Source organism: Oncorhynchus tshawytscha, linkage group LG13, assembly GCF_018296145.1.
Source record: "Oncorhynchus tshawytscha isolate Ot180627B linkage group LG13, Otsh_v2.0, whole genome shotgun sequence".
NCBI lineage: Eukaryota > Metazoa > Chordata > Actinopteri > Salmoniformes > Salmonidae > Oncorhynchus > Oncorhynchus tshawytscha.
In genome coordinates, this window is record NC_056441.1 from 33,674,575 (window position 1) to 33,686,742 (window position 12,168).

General features: G+C 42.5%; 1 long non-coding RNA gene across 1 annotated transcript; it reads right to left on the reverse strand.

Moving 5' to 3' along the window:
* Positions 1 to 388: 388 nt before the first annotated feature.
* Positions 389 to 958, reverse strand: LOC121839074. The gene is made up of 3 exons (XR_006078639.1): positions 866 to 958; positions 592 to 669; positions 389 to 469 (listed from the first exon to the last, which is right to left on the reverse strand). It is a non-coding gene; the product is annotated as an uncharacterized LOC121839074 (long non-coding RNA).
* Positions 959 to 12,168: the final 11,210 nt, after the last annotated feature.

Here is a 12,168-nt window from a genome sequence, read left to right on the forward strand (position 1 = left end):
ATCAATTTATGAGTCAGTTTGAATGATTGACTGGTAGCCTATAGGAGTGACAGACTGGTATATGGAGGATCTCAAAAGGAGGCCACTGCATTATAGATTCTAAAAGGGTTGGCAGTTGAACTACACTGGTCTGTGTTCAAATGTTAAGGAAACATCTGAAGTATCTGCACATGAATGGCTACCTGTTCAGTTTGAGAAGTCAGTTCCTCCCACACCAACCTCCCTACAGGAGTGAAACATATGAAAATTGGCTGCTCCATCATGAAAATCTGTGAGAAAATAAGAAACAGCTTTAAAGACGTCAAAGTATTAATCTACCATAGTGGATACTGAAGGTAATTATCTCTATTAGATCACATGAGCATTGGTTAATTTTCGGCATGGTTACCTGTGTATTTAATACTGACAGCTCTCTCACCAGCGTGTTCCCAGCATGGGTAAAGTAATATGTTGGCTGCAGTTTGACAGGCTATAACAAAAGGGAATATGTTTACAGAAATGCATTTCCATACGTTTTTTCTTCTTCAGAGAACGTTGTGTTTATGTTTAAGCCCCCTAAAGACCAGAGAGTATCAGCATGGATGGACTCACGGCGCTTGAAACCCACTGAGGTCCAGACCAAGAGATTAAAGTCAGACCGGGCTGCTGCTGAACCTCCTCATCCACATACTAAGGAACAAGACAGGATCAATTTAAGAGTCCATTTGAATGATAGACTGGTAGCCTAAAGGATTGACAGACATATAGGGAGGATCGCAAGTGGTGGCCACTGATTATAGATGCTAAAAGATTTGGCAGTTGAACTACACAGGTCTGTGTTCTAAGGTTGATGAAACATCTGAGGTACCTGCATATGAATGGCTACCTGTTCAGTTTGAGAAGACAGTTCCTCCCACACCAACCTCCCTACAGGAGTGAAACAGATGAAAATAGGCTGCTCCATCATGAAAATCTGTGTGAAAATGAGGGAAAGGACAACAAAGTATTTCACGACCGTAGTGGATACTGAAGGTAATCATGCCTATTAGAAAAGATGATCTTTGTCCAATAATCTGCATGGTTACCTGTGTGTTTAACACTGCCAGCTCTTTCACTATCATCCTCCCAGCAAGGGTAAGGTAATAAGTCAGCTGCAGTTGTAAAAAATATGGAATATGTTTACAGAAATGTATTCTTATATTGTTCTTCAGAAAACGTCATGTTTGTGTTTAAGTTACATAAACCAGTCTATAGAACAGAGTGAAGACAAGAGAGTATCAGTACTGTTGGACTTACAAAGCTGGGAACCCACAGAGGTCCAGACCAAGGGACTAAAGCCAGACAGGGACGCTGCCCAACCTCCTCATCCACAAACTAAGGAATAAATCAATTACAGTTTGAATGCCAGATTATTATTGAACAAGTCCTGATAATGAAGCAGTATTGTTATAGCCTGGGTGCCAGGCGGTTTCAGCTCTCTGACAACTCCTTATGGGATTGTCATGCAAATATAATTTTGCCACGATGGAATTGGCAAGAGAGCAGGAACCGACCGGTACCCAGACTATTGATAGGCCTACAATATTCTTACCTGAACAAGGACTGGGTCCTCCTGGTCCAGGGTGGGATCATGATCTTTATGAATAAACAATAAATAATTATTTTCTCTAAGTTGAAGAAATACTACAAGACACCAAACATCTGTCCATGTAGTTAGGCTGATCTTATAATTGAATTGTGTTTATATTGGTATGATATCACATTGTATTTATGTGTCTGCATAATGTTCCAATACCTTCAATTAAACCTAAAGAAAATATTTGGTTTCAGAGGAGCATGTTCGTTTGTTGTTGTTAATAGTGGAATTACTAGCCATCATCATGTCATCAAATCAGTCCTAAATGGCACCCTATTTCCTATTTATAGCACTACTATTAACCAGAGCCTTTTGACCATATAACTATGGGCCCTGGTAAAAAAAAAAAAAAAAGGGAATAGGGTATAGGGTGCCATTTTAGACGACGCCTGAATATAGTTTCAGTCCGGACTATATAAAGCATGTCAAAAAGTAAGGAGGACCACGGAACTCTTCATATCATTCATTAAAATGCCTTCATTTGTATGTCATGTTCAAGGGAAACAATGTTTAAAAACTTTCCATTGAACATTCCATACAAAAAAATGCATTATATTAATGATATGAAGAGTGCCTTGGTCCTCCTTTCTTTTTGACGGCCAATTTACCCCTTTTACCAAAGAGCACCTTCTGTCTACCAAAAGCTACTATTGTGTACCTTAGCAGCGCTCCCCTTCCTCCTTTTTTTCTACACGTTTATACAGTCAGTATTGCTATTTAGACATTGTAAAATATGTAAATGTACCCTCTTCAACCCGGTCCACGATCTCCACCGTGGCGGGTTCATCCTCACCGACGCCGTAATATTTGTTATAAAAGTAGACTGCCGAACCCGTCCCGATCACCAGGCCAGCTGCACACAGAAGCGGCCGCTCGCGGAGCAATCTCAGCGTGGTTGCTTTCAAAAAGCTACTGAACGTAGGCCTACTCATTATCGCCCTTCATACTGCAGTGTTTTGACCGAGTTCAAGACCATATGACACTTTCTTAGAATTAAAGGGTTTTATAGGGATCCATTAATACGTCAAATCATTCCATTCGGAATGGTTGGCAATGTCACAATCGGAGGAACATGTTTACCAAACTGATTAAAAAACACTCATCAGTGAAATCAATTAAATTGTATTTTGAGGATGATTTGGGAGTTTATAAAATTGTGAACCATGGTTTAGGGAGCAGTGGGAGTAGAGCAGTTTAACAAATACATATGGCTCTAACTCGAAGTAGAAAAAGGGGCTGCGCCACAATGCATAATGCGCTCTCCATGGTTCTGAAAAGGAACGTTCTTTCCTGCATTCATCATCCCCCTGTTCAAGGTCGAGTCCACTCACTGAACCACTCTCACTTTCACATTCAATGTGTCAAAGCATTCAACTTCCACGTGTGGGACTAAAACATAATTCAAATTCAAATTAAGATCCTAAATCTGTATCTAAACATCCTGTGTAGAGGGGAGGGGGATTGTGGCAGATTTCACAGGTAATCAGCCTTTGTAGGTCTGAATATGAAGAAGAGATAGTTCAAAGGGGATGACCCGAAAATATGGACTTGTGGAACTGTCCATGAAAAAATGAAGTGCAAAAACTACATTTAGAGGCTGTGTCATTGTGTAAAAGCCAAGTTTACTCATTTGAAGTTCATCCAAACATTGACAATGCAACTGGGTGTCCATAGGCATGATCTCACCCAAGGTAATAGATACAGTATGCATAGTGAAAGAATAAGTTAGCATTGCTACTGCCTTCTTGAGACTTGAAGTGTGGTCTACCCCTATGCCTAAACCAGTCACTTGATGTTGAAAATCATTAAGCATCAGCCAATCCAAGCAGCCAAACATCTCCCATGTCCATGTCTAGCACAGTCCAAGACTAATTGACTGCTTGTTGTTTTTGGGCATTACTTCACATTTAATTGTCTAATATATTTTGTTTAAGATTTGATTTCTACTTTGAACACTTGGAAACACATTTCTCCGGAAAGATGCCAACACAGAAGGTCACGTTGCAAATTGAAATTGTCAGCCTTCGCGTTTGAGCTTCTCGGAGAGCTAACTATTAGCTCTGTCAGCTTTAACTTACATTGACCCACCTGGAAATTTGACCTTCACTGTTTGTCATTTTTTATTCCACCTTTATTTAACCAGGTAGGCTAGTCAAGAACAAGTTCTCATTTACAGCTGCGACTTGGCCAAGATAAAGCAAAGCAGTGTGACACAGACAACAACACATAGTTACAGATGGAATAAATAATAAACAAGCCAATAACACAATAAACAAGTCAATGACACAGTAAAAAAAAAGTCTATATACAGTGTGTGCAAAAGGCATGAGGAGGTAGGCAATAAATAGGCCATAGTAGTGAAGAATTACACTTTAGTAGATTACCACTGGAGTGATAAATGAGCAGATGATGATGTGCAAGTAGAGATACTGGTGTGCAAAAGAGCAGAAAAGTAAATAAAAACAGTATGGGGATGAGGTAGGTTGATTGGGTGGGCTATATACAGATGGACTATGTACAGCTGCAGCGATCGGTTAGCTGCTCATATAGCTGATGTTTAAAGTTGGTGAGGGAAATAAAAGTCTCCAGATTCAGCCATTTTTGCAATTGGTTCCAGTCACTGGCAGCAGAGAACTGGAAGGAAAGGCAGCCAAATGAGGTGTTGGCTTTGGGGATGTGTCTGAACTAGATAAAGCCTCACACCTGAGATCCACATGACTTATTTTATCAGGGTCTATTCAAATCAAATCAAATCAAATAATTTTTTTTGGTCACATACACATGGTTAGCAGATGTTAATGCGAGTGTAGCGAAATGCTTGTGCTTCTAGTTCCGACAATGCAGTAATAACCAATTAGAAATCTACCCTAACAATTCCAAAACTACTATATTTACAAGTGTAAAGGGATAAAGAATATGTACATAAAGATACAGTGCCTTGCGAAAGTATTCGGCCCCCTTGAACTTTGCGACCTTTTGCCACATTTCAGGCTTCAAACATAAAGATATGCAACTGTATTTTTTTGTGAAGAATCAACAACAAGTGGGACACAATCATGAAGTGGAACGACATTTATTGGATATTTCAAACTTTTTTAACAAATCAAAAACTGAAAAATTGGGCGTGCAAAATTATTCAGCCCCTTTACTTTCAGTGCAGCAAACTCTCTCCAGAAGTTCAGTGAGGATCTCTGAATGATCCAATGTTGATCTAAATGACTAATGATGATAAATACAATCCACCTTTGTGTAATCAAGTCTCCGTATAAATGCACCTGCACTGTGATAGTCTCAGAGATCCGTTAAAAGCGCAGAGAGCATCATGAAGAACAAGGAACACACCAGGCAGGTCCGAGATACTGTTGTGAAGAAGTTTAAAGCCGGATTTGGATACAAAAAGATTTCCCAAGCTTTAAACATCCCAAGGAGCACTGTGCAAGCGATAATATTGAAATGGAAGGAGTACGAGGAGTTGGCTCAGGTCTCCAAACTGACTCAGCCAATCGCCTCGTGTGCCCCCCATATCGGGATCTCGGGATTCCGTGCTAAACGTGTCCCCTCATATCGTCGCCGTTCATCCCGTGCTATCCCCACCTGCCTCCATGGTAGGCGATTCTCTCTTGCCAATATTTCCTCCCACGTCCAGGATCCTTTACCGTCCAGTATTTCGTCGACGGGGATGGTTTTCTTTTTGTAATCCGTGATTGACTGTAGACCCTGCCACATACAACTTGTGTCTGAGCCGTTGAATTGCAACTCTACATTGTCTCTATACTGAAGCTTAGCTTCTTTAATTTCCTTACGGAGGGAATAGCTACACTGTTCATATATGTTTCTGGTCGCCCTGCCATGATTAAATGCAATGGTTCGCGCATTCAGTTTTGCGTGAATGCTGCCATCAATCCATGGTTTCTGGTTGGGGAAGGTTTTAATAGTCACCGTGGGTACAACATCACTGATGCACTTGCTATTAAACTCGCTCACCGAATCAGCGTATACATCAACGCTGTTGACTGAGTCTATCCGGAACATATCCCAGTCCACGTGATTGAAGCAATCTTGAAGCGTGGAATCAGATTGGTCGGACCAGCGTTGAACAGACCTGAGCACAGGTGTTTCCTGTTTTAGTTTCTGTCTATAGGCTGGGAGCAACAAAATGGAGTTGTGGACAGATTTGCCGAAAGGAGGGCGTGTCACGTTCTGACCTTAGTTCCTTTGTTATGTCTTTGTTTTAGGTTGGTCAGGGCGTGAGTTGGGGTGGGTAGTCTATGTTCTTTTTTCTATGTGTTTGGCCTAGTATGGTTCTCAATCAGAGGCAGGTGTCATTCGCTGTCTCTGATTGAGAATCATACTTAGGTAGCCTTTTCCAACCTGTGTTTTGTGGGTGATTGTTTTCTGTTTTGTGTCTTCACTAGACAGGACTGTTTCGTTGTCGTTTCGTACATTCACTTTGTTATTTTGTTATTCAGTGTTCAGTTGATTTTTAAATGTTAACATGGACACATAGCACGCTGCGCATTGGTCCGATCTTGACTACTCTTCCTCAGATGACGAGGCCAATCGTTACAGAATCACCCACCAACCAAGGACCAAGCAGCGTGGTATCTGGCAGCAGCGATCTCCGGACTCATTTACATGGGAGGAGATTTTGGACGGAAAAGGACCCTGGAAACAGGCTGGGGAATATCGCCACCCCAAGGCAGAGCTGGAGGCAGCGAAAGCTGAGTGGCGGCGATATGAGGAGTTAGCACGGCAGCGCGACAAGCACGGGAGGCAGCCCCAAAAATGGCACACGGGGTGGCACACGGGGAGTGTGGCAGAGTCAGGTTGGAGACCTGAGCCCACTCCTCGTGCTTACCGTAAGAAGCGCAGTACTGGTCAGGCACCATGTTATGCAGTCAAGCGCACGGTGTCTTTCACTTTCACTACAGCCAGGGCACCCTGACCACACCATCCCCACTGTCAAACATGGTGGTGGCAGCATCATGGTTTGGGCCTGCTTTTCTTCAGCAGGGACAGGGAAGATGGTTAAAATTGATGGGAAGATGGATGGAGCCAAATACAGGACCATTCTGGAAGAAACCCTGATAGAGTCTGTAAAAGACCTGAGACTGGGACTGAGATTTGTCTTCAACAAGACAATGATCCAAAACATAAAGCAAAATCTACAATGGAATGGTTCAAAAATAAACATATCCAGGTGTTAGAATGGCCAAGTCAAAGTCCAGACCTGAATCCAATCGAGAATCTGTGGAAAGAACTGAAAACTGCTGTTCACAAATGCTCTCCATCCAACCTCACTGAGCTCGAGCTGTTTTGCAAGGAGGAATGGGAAAAAATTTCAGTCTCTCGATGTGCACAACTGATAGAGACATACCCCAAGCGACTTACAGCTGTAATCGCAGCAAAAGGTGGCGCTACAAAGTATTAACTTAAGGGGGCTGAATAATTTTGCACGCCCAATTTTTCAGTTTTTGATTTGTTAAAAAAGTTTGAAATATCCAATAAATGTCGTTCCACTTCATGATTGTGTCCCACTTGTTGTTGATTCTTCACAAAAAAAATACAGTTTTATATCTTTATGTTTGAAGCCTGAAATGTGGCAAAAGGTCGCAAAGTTCAAGGGGGCCGAATACTTTCGCAAGGCACTGTAAATGCCTTGCATTACGCCTGGGAAGAAAATTCTTCAGTTTGCTCAACTTTCCATTGGCTCAGTCATTGGCTCAACTTGTCTCATTGTCATTGGTTCAACTTACCCAAAGGAAAACATTTAGACTTTATTTGCTGACACAGCTACAATGATGCACTTTCATGACAGGTTTAGGACCTCATATTAAAGTTTCTAGAGATCCCAACTGATGTATAGAACAATCTTAAAGTGATCTTCTTTGGTTTAGAGACAAGCATAATGAAACCTCTAACACATTAAATTAATTTGACTTGGTGAAAATCTGTTGTTGGACCTTATTTGCTTATCTCTTTTTCCATGTGGTTTCTTTCTTCATAGACTCCATGAAAGGATGACCGCTTCCTAATTATTTGTCAAATGATTCATTTTGTGTATGGTTTCCTCAAAATAAAGGTGACTCAACTTACCCCTTTGGCTCAAATTACCCCACTCTCCCTTATGCAGATTTGGAATAAATATGGGGTTCAAAACATCATTGGTCATCTGAGTTTAGATATAAGCCTCTGCTCTGATTCAAACAAGAGGGATTAAATGATCATCATATCTAATGGATGTTGAAAGATTAATTCTGTCCTACCTGGTACAAGATGAGTAGGGGTCCCACCACACAAGAAGTAGATTATTTTAGGACTTTTATTGTAGCCATCTATAATATTAATACAGTTGTCTATGTAATAATACTGATTGTATATTCATCAGATTTGAAAGGAGCAACAGGAATTTCTGGACAACTCCAAGAGCCAGTAAGTAACCCTCCTCCAGGTGCAATAAGACCTCTAGCCCATTAGAGGACAGCATTGATTTATTTTTCACAGCTATGGCTACTAATAGGATAACCTGTTACATTAATGGCATATACTGTAACTGGATTGACAAGTTCATGAATGTCAAGAACAATGTCTGCATATCTAGTCTCACAATGCAAGCAGGTGATGCATTCTCGCCTCCTTTCCTGCCTGAGAGAGCTGTCTTTCTGACAGCTGTTTCCTTCTGTGTATAAAACGTTGTGGTCTGAAGTTGAACAAAACAGATGACTCATAATAAGCCATCAAGAATGATAGATATAGACTATATTTTGGCCCGTAAGTCCTTTCATTTTAGATATTCACTTTTAAATGGTGTACATCTAAGACCGTTATAGGAGACATATAGCTTGTAAAGGGGTAGGGAACACCATTAGAGTTTACTTGCTTTATGATTCTATTTCTCCTGTGGAAAGTGTTATGGTTCATGGACAATTATTGCCTCATTCTACTACCATTGCACAACAACCACTAAGTACTACTGCTGAAATACTACAAACTTGTTTATAAAATGTTGTTTACACATACTCTTGCACTGATATCCCCACAACCCCATTGTGTGATCTTAACACACTCATAAAATAGCAAATAGAATCTTTGTAGTCAATAGCAAAGCTTTTTCTGGTTCTGACCTTATCTCCTAAATTGGTTCATCTGTGAAACAGCACAGTTAAAAATATATGGCAAATAGAAATCAAACTGGATTGACATCAGAAATAGATGAGAGAGGTTTTTTATTTTTATTTTTTTATTTCACCTTTATTTAACCAGGTAGGCTAGTTGAGAACAAGTTCTCATTTGCAACTGCGACCTGGCCAACATAAAGCATAGCAGTGTGAACAGACAACACAGAGTTACACATGGAGTAAACAATTAACAAGTCAATAACACAGTAGGGAAAAAAAGAGAGTCTATATACATTGTGTGCAAAAGGCATGAGGAGGTAGGCGAATAATTACAATTTTGCAGATTAACACTGGAGTGATAAATGATCAGATGGTCATGTACAGGTAGAGATATTGGTGTGCAAAAAAGCAGAAAAGTAAATAAATATAAACAGTATGGGGATGAGGTAGGTAAAATTGGGTGGGCTGTTTACCGATAGACTATGTACAGCTGCAGCAATCGTTAGCTGCTCAGATAGCAGATGTTTGAAGTTGGTGAGAGAGATAAAAGTCTCCAACTTCAGCGATTTTTGCAATTCGTTCCAGTCACAGGCAGCAGAGAACTGGAACGAAAGGCGGCCAAATGAGGTGTTGGCTTTAGGGATGATCAGTGAGATACACTTGCTGGAGCGCGTGCTACGGGTGGGTGTTGCCATCGTGACCAGTGAACTGAGATAAGGCGGAGCTTTACCTAGCATGGACTTGTAGATGACCTGGAGCCAGTGGGTCTGGCGACGAATATGAAGCAAGGGCCAGCCGACTAGAGCATACAGGTCGCAGTGGTGGGTGGTATAAGGTGCTTTAGTAACAAAACGGATGGCACTGTGATAAACTGCATCCAGTTTGCTGAGTAGAGTGTTGGAAGCTATTTTGTAGATGACATCGCCGAAGTCGAGGATCGGTAGGATAGTCAGTTTTACTAGGGTAAGTTTGGCGGCGTGAGTGAAGGAGGCTTTTTTGCTCAATAGAAACCGACTCTAGATTTGATTTTAGATTGGAGATGTTTGATATGAGTCTGGAAGGAGAGTTTACAGTCTAGCCAGACACCTAGGTACTTATAGATGTCCACGTATTCTAGGTCGGAACCATCCAGGGTGGTGATGCTAGTCGGGCGTGCGGGTGCAGGCATCGAACGGTTGAAAAGCATGCATTTGGTTTTACTAGCGTTTAAGAGCAGTTGGAGGCCACGGAAGGAGTGCTGTATGGCATTGAAGCTCGTTTGGAGGTTAGATAGCACAGTGTCCAAGGACGGGCCTGGAAGTATACAGAATGGTGTCGTCTGCGTAGAGGTGGATCAGGGAATTGCCCGCAGCAAGAGCAACATCATTGATATATACAGAGAAAAGAGTCGGCCCGAGAATTGAACCCTGTGGCACCCCCATTGAGACTGCCAGAGGACCGGACAGAATGCCCTCCGATTTGACACACTGAATTCTGTCTGCAAAGTAGTTGGTGAAACAGGCAAGGCAGTCATCAGAAAAACCGAGGCTACTGAGTCTGCCGATAAGAATATGGCGATTGACAGAGTCGAAAGCCTTGGCAAGGTCGATGAAGACGGCTACACAGTACTGTCTTTTATCGATGGCGGTTATGATATCGTTTAGTACCTTGAGCGTGGCTGAGGTGCATCCGTGACCGGCTCAGAAACCAGATTGCACAGCGGAGAAGGTACGGTGAGATTCGAAATGGTCGGTAATCTGCTTGTTGACTTGGCTTTCGAAGACCTTAGATAGGCAGGGCAGGATGGACATAGGTCTGTAACAGCTTGGGTCCAGGGTGTCTCCCCCTTTGAAGAGGGGGATGACTGCCGCAGCTTTCCAATCCTTGGGGATCTCAGACGATATGAAAGACAGGTTGAACAGGCTGGTAATAGGGGTTGCGACAATGGTGGCGGATAGTTTCAGAAATAGTGGGTCCAGATTGTCAAGCCCAGCTGATTTGTACGGGTCTAGGTTTTGCAGCTCTTTCAGAACATCAGCTGAATGGATTTGGGAGAAGGAGAAATGGGGAAGGCTTGGGCGAGTTGCTGTGGGGGTGCAGTGCTGTTGACCGGGGTAGGAGTAGCCAGGTGGAAAGCATGGCCAGCCGTAGAAAAATGCTTATTGAAATTCTCAATTATGGTGGATTTATCAGTGGTGACAGTGTTTCCTATCTTCAGTGCAGTGGGCAGCTGGGAGGAGGTGTTCTTATTCTCCATGGACTTTACAGTGTCCCAGAACTTTTTGAGTTAGTGTTGCAGGAAGCAAATTTCTGCTTGAAAAAGCTAGCCTTGGCTTTTCTAACTGACTGTGTATAATGGTTTCTAGCTTCCCTGAACAGCTGCATATCACGGGGGCTGTTCGATGCTAATGCAGAACGCCATAGGATGTTTTTGTGTTGGTTAAGGGCAGTCAGGTCTGGGGAGAACCAAGGGCTATATCTGTTCCTGGTTCTACAGTTCTTGAATGGGGCATGTTTATTTAAGATGGTTAGGAAGGCTTTTCAAAAAAAAATATCCAGGCATCCTCTACTGACGGGATGAGATCAATATCCTTCCAGGATACCCCGGCCAGGTCGATTAGAAAGGCCTGCTCGCTGAAGTGTTTCAGGGAGCGTTTTACAGTGATGAGTGGAGGTCGTTTGACCGCTGACCCATTACGGATGCAGGCAATGAGGCAGTGATCGCTGAGATCTTGGTTGAAGACAGCAGAGGTGTATTTAGAGGGCAAGTTGGTTAGGATGATATCTATGAGGGTGCCCGTGTTTAAGGCTTTGGGGAGGTACCTGGTAGGTTCATTGATAATTTGTGTGAGATTGAGGGCATCAAGTTTAGATTGTAGGATGGCTGGGGTGTTAAGCATGTTCCAGTTTAGGTCGCCTAGCAGCACGAGCTCTGAAGATAGATGGGGGCAATCAGTTCACATATGGTGTCCAGAGCACAGCTGGGGGCAGAGGGTGGTCTATAGCAGGCGGCAACGGTGAGAGACTTGTTTTTAGAGAGGTGGATTTTTAAAAGTAGAAGTTCAAATTGTTTGGGTACAGACCTGGATAGTAGGACAGAACTCTGCAGGCTATCTTTGCAGTAGATTGCAACACCGCCCCCTTTGGCAGTTCCATCTTGTCTGAAAATGTTGTAGTTTGGAATTAAAATTTCAGAATTTTTGGTGGTCTTCCTAAGCCAGGATTCAGACACAGCTAGAACATCCGGGTTGGCAGAGTGTGCTAAAGCTGTGAATAGAACAAACTTAGGGAGGAGGCTTCTAATGTTAACATGCATGAAACCAAGGCTATTACGGTTACAGAAGTCGTCAAAAGAGAGCGCCTGGGGAATAGGAGTGGAGCTAGGCACTGCAGGGCCTGGATTCACCTCTACATCACCAGAGGAACAGAGGAGGAGTAGAATAAGGGTGCGGCTAA